The following is a 4,584-nucleotide window of genomic DNA, read 5'->3' on the forward strand; positions in this document are numbered from 1 at the left end:
ACTAAGACAATGTCTTTTGCTATATATGTTTGAACTTTTATATGGCTAAAAATGGTTTTTAGAACACTTTATTTTCTAGCTTTAGATAAAAGAATCTCTTTTATTATGAGATTATGTATGAAGTCACCTACCTTTTCTTGCAGAATTTATGTTTTTGTTCCACTTCTGTTCTATCTTTACCTAGTAATTGTAAATTAGAGGTTCATTTTGTATATGTATTTTATCAATTTCTTCACAAAAACCCAACTCCTGTATTCTTGGATTTTTGAATGGCTTTTTGTGTCTTGATTTTCTTCAGCTCAGCTCTGATTTTGGTTACTTCTTATCTTCTGCTAGCTTTGGGGTTGATTTGTTCTTGCTTCTCTAATTCTTTCAGCTGTGAAGTTAGATCTTTCTCACTGTTTGATGTGGGCATTTAGTGCTATGAATTTCCCTCTTACCACCTTAGCTATGTCCCAGATATTCTAGTAAGTTGTATCCTTATTTCATTATTTTCAAAGAACTTTGTGATTTCTGCCTTAATTTCATTATTTTCCCCAAAGTCGTTAAGGAACGTGTTTAATTTCCATGTAATTGCATGGTTTTGAGTGATTTTTTTGGTCTTGACTTCTATTTTTATTGTGTTAAAACCTGAGAGTGTTTGGTATCATTTCAGTTCTTTTGCATTTGCTGATAATTGTTTTATGTCCAATTATGTGGTCAATTTTAGAGTATGTGCCATATAGAGCCTTTAATTCAGAATTTGTTATATATGTTGATTGTTTTGATTGTTGAAGAATGTTCTATTGTATGAAAATATCACATTTTGCTTATTGTGAACCCCGAATATCTGAAAATATTCTCAGAATATCTCAGATATTCGGGGTTCACAATAGATAAACAAAAAAAATTTAGAATAAACAAAAAATACAATTAAAAATTTAACAATAGATAAACAAAAAAAATATAGAAACTTAATTTTGCCAAGGTTGAAGATGTGCACTTGTGATTCAGCCTTAGGAGGTCCTAACAACATGTGTCCAAAGTGGTCAGAGCACAGCTTGGCTTTATACATTTTAGGGAAACATGAGACGTCAATCAAAATATGTAAGATGAACATTGGTTTGGTCTGGAGAAGCAGGACAACTGGAAGCAAGGATGGGTCTTCCAGCCCACAGGTAGGTGAGAAACAAATGGTTATATTCTTTGAGTTTCTGATTAGTCTTTCCAAAGGAGGCAATCAGAAGTGCATTTATCTCAGTGAGCAGAGGGATGACTTTAAATAGAATTGGAGGTAGGTTTGCCCTAACCTCTTCCCATCTTGACTTTTCCCTTTAGCTTATGATTTTGGGGCCCCAAGATTAATTTTCCTTTCACACTATGTGTCTGTTGAGAGACATTTTAATTATCTTCAATTAGTGGCAATTACAAATAAATCCACTATTAACATTTATGTACGATGTTTTGTGTAAATATATTTTTGCTTCTGCTAACTATTTAGAAGTAGAATGGTTGGACAGTACAGTAAATTTATGTTTAACTTTTTATTAGACTGCCAAACTCATATCGAAGTGGTTGTAGTATTTATATTCCTACCAGCTGTGTTACGAGAGTACCATTTGTTCTACATCCTCACCAATGCATGCTATTGTCGGGCTTTTTAATTGTAGCTATTCTAATGGTGATAGCTATTCCAGCTCCCTTCCCTGCCTTTGTGTTTCTGCCAAATGCAAGTCAAGGTGGCTGACTCTCTTACTATAGGAAGCTCCAAATGAATAGTCTTTGGTTGTTCTCATTTGAGTAGTACTCACTTATTTAGAATTTTCATTAATTGTTCCAAAGTGTTTGTATTTCTGTATAAATTTTAGAATCAATTTTTCTATTTCTACAGAAATTATTCAAATTTTGATTAGAAATTTATTGATTTATAGATTTTCTGCCTTTTAAAAAATTTTTACCTTTCTTCCATTTCTGAGGCTCCTTTTATTTGTATTTCAAATTCAGGTATTTTCCACATATATACTTAAATTGTTATATCACCCTTGCTGAATTGACCCTTTATCATTATATAAGGACCTGATCTGTTTTTAAAGTTTTTGTCTTCAAATCTATGTTGTCTGATAAGTATTTCTACTCCTGCTCTTTTTCAGTTTCCATTTGCCTGAATTATCTTTATCCATTTCTTTATTTTTAGCCCTTCTATGTCTTTATACATGAAGTAAATTTCCTGTAGTCTGCATACAGTTGGGTTTTTATTGTTTTTTGTTTTTTACCTATTCAGCCTCTTCATGTCTTTTGATTAGATAATTTTATAATTTATCCCATTTTTATTCAATGTTATTATTGATATTTAAGAACTTGCTAGGCTGGGTGCGGTGGCTCACGCCTGTAATCCCAGCACTTTGGGAGGCCGAGGCGGGTGGATCACGAGGTCAAGATATGGAGACCATCCTGGTCAACATGGTGAAACCCCGCCTCTACTAAAAATACAAAAAATTAGCTGGGCATGGTGGCGCGTGCCTGTAATCCCAGCTACTCGGGAGGCTGAGGCAGGAGAATTGCCTGAACCCAGGAGGCAGAGGTTGCGGTGAGCCGAGATCGCGCCATTGCACTCCAGCCTGGGTAACAAGAGCGAAACTCCGTCTCAAAAAAAAAAAAACAATAAAAAAAAAAAGAACTTGCTACTGCTGTTTTATTTGTTTTCTGGTTGTTTTGTTGATCCTCTCTTTCTTTTATCCTTTTTTCTTTACTTCCTTTGTATAAAAGTAATTTTTTTTATGAATGTATGTTTTAATTTCTTGATTTTTATTTTGTGTGTATTATATATTTTTGTTTTGTGGTTAATGTGAGGCTTGCAAATAACATCTTATAATCAATTATTTTAAACTGATGACAACTGAACTGTGATTACAAAGAACAGAAAAAACAAGCAAAAAAAGAGAAAACTAAAAAAATACCCTACAATTAGGACTCAGTTGTAGGGAAAGGAGGTAATTAGCAGGCTTTAGTGCCTTTTTTGGTGGTGGTAGATTTGAAGCACTTTAAAGGACCAGACCCAGAGAAGAAGAAACTCTACTTGTGTGGGAGCAAAGGGATCAGTTCTCTTGATATTTTTTGGTGTTTTCTTCATTTGAAGATTAAGTGTTGGAAGCATGGGAATAAAGATTCAATGTCCTTGATTTTTTTGGTATTGCCATTAATAATCAACCTGCTGGAAGAGTTGTCTTTGAATTATTTTCTGATGTGTGCCCCAAAACATGCAAGAACTTTAGCTATCTTTGTACAGGTGAAAAGGGGACAGAGAAATCAACTCAGAAGCCATTACATTACAAGAGTTCTCTTTCACAGAGTTGTCAAGGATTTCATGGTTTAAGGTAGTGACTTCAGTGAAGGAAATGGTCAAGAAGGGGGATCTATCTATGGAGGATTTTTGGAAGATGAGAGTTTTGCTGTTAAACACAACAAAGAATTTCTCTTGTCAATGGCCAACAGAACGAAGGATGCAAATGGTTCACAGCTCTTCATAACAATGAAACCAACTCCTGATTTAGTTGGGCATCATGTTGTTTTTGGACATGCAATCTCTGGCCAAGAAGTTGTAAGAGAGATGGAAAACCAGAAGACAGATGCAGCTAGCAAACTGTTTGCAGAGATATGAATACTCAGTTATGGAGAACTGATTTCCAAACCTAAAGTTAAGAAAGAATAAAAGAAAAGGCATAAATAATCATCTTCCTCCTCCTCGTCTAGTGACTCAGATAGCTCAAGTGATTCTCAGTCCCCTTCTGATTCCAAATGTGATTCTGAAGAGAAATCAAAGAAAAGAAGATACATTGGAAAACTTCCTGAAAACACAAGAAGGAAAAGAAGCAAAAGAAAAGCAAGAAGAGTGCATCTAGTGAGAATGAAGCTGAGGATTTAGAAGCACAACCCCAGTCTACTGTCCATCCAGAAGGGATCCCTCCTATACCTGAAAATAATTCCTAATGAGAAAGTCCTTCTAAAGCTGATGAAACAGAAAGGAAAAACCAGAGAGAGAGAAAGAGAAAGAAAGTATAATCCATCTAACTCCCAGTCTGCTTTGTACCAGAGATGACTTTTAGTTACTAGATCTGGCAGGAAAATTAAAGGAATAGGACCAATGTGCTATTAAACTCCTTCCAGATCCACATCAAGTGATTATTTCAGATTTAGTGAGACTCTTCCACATTGGAGGCAAGAGATGCAGAGAGCTCAAAGAATGAGGGTATCAAGTGGTGAAATTTGGATTAAAGGGGATAAGAGTGAGTTGAATGAAATAAAAGATAATTAGAGAAGTCCAGTTAGAATAAAAGAGAGAAAAATAACTGATCAAGGAATGTATTTGAGAGTCCAAACAGAAAAAAAATGAAAAGGAAAAGAAAGTTAAAAACTGTAAATCTAACAGCAAAGAGAGAGAGATCAGAAGAAATTCAGAAAAAGATGATGAATATAAGAAGAACAAAGTGAAAAAAAAAGGGACAAATCTAAAAGTAAGAGTAAGAGCAAAGAGAAATCAAAGAGGAAAGAAAGAAATTCAGAACATAATAGACATGAAGAAAAGAGGATGAGGTCAAGGGGTAAAGA

General features: G+C 34.5%; 1 pseudogene across 1 annotated transcript; it reads left to right on the plus strand.

Annotated features, from left to right (window-relative positions):
• The first annotated feature begins 3,131 nt into the window (after window positions 1-3,131).
• On the plus strand, window positions 3,132-4,284 carry LOC116540304 (annotated as a pseudogene). The gene has a single exon (XR_004264383.1). The product of XR_004264383.1 is annotated as a peptidyl-prolyl cis-trans isomerase G pseudogene (transcript).
• The last annotated feature ends 300 nt before the right edge of the window (window positions 4,285-4,584 follow it).

Source organism: Sapajus apella, unplaced genomic scaffold, assembly GCF_009761245.1.
Source record: "Sapajus apella isolate SASKATOON/1434 unplaced genomic scaffold, GSC_monkey_1.0 scaffold138, whole genome shotgun sequence".
In the NCBI taxonomy this organism is placed as follows: Eukaryota; Metazoa; Chordata; class Mammalia; order Primates; family Cebidae; genus Sapajus; species Sapajus apella.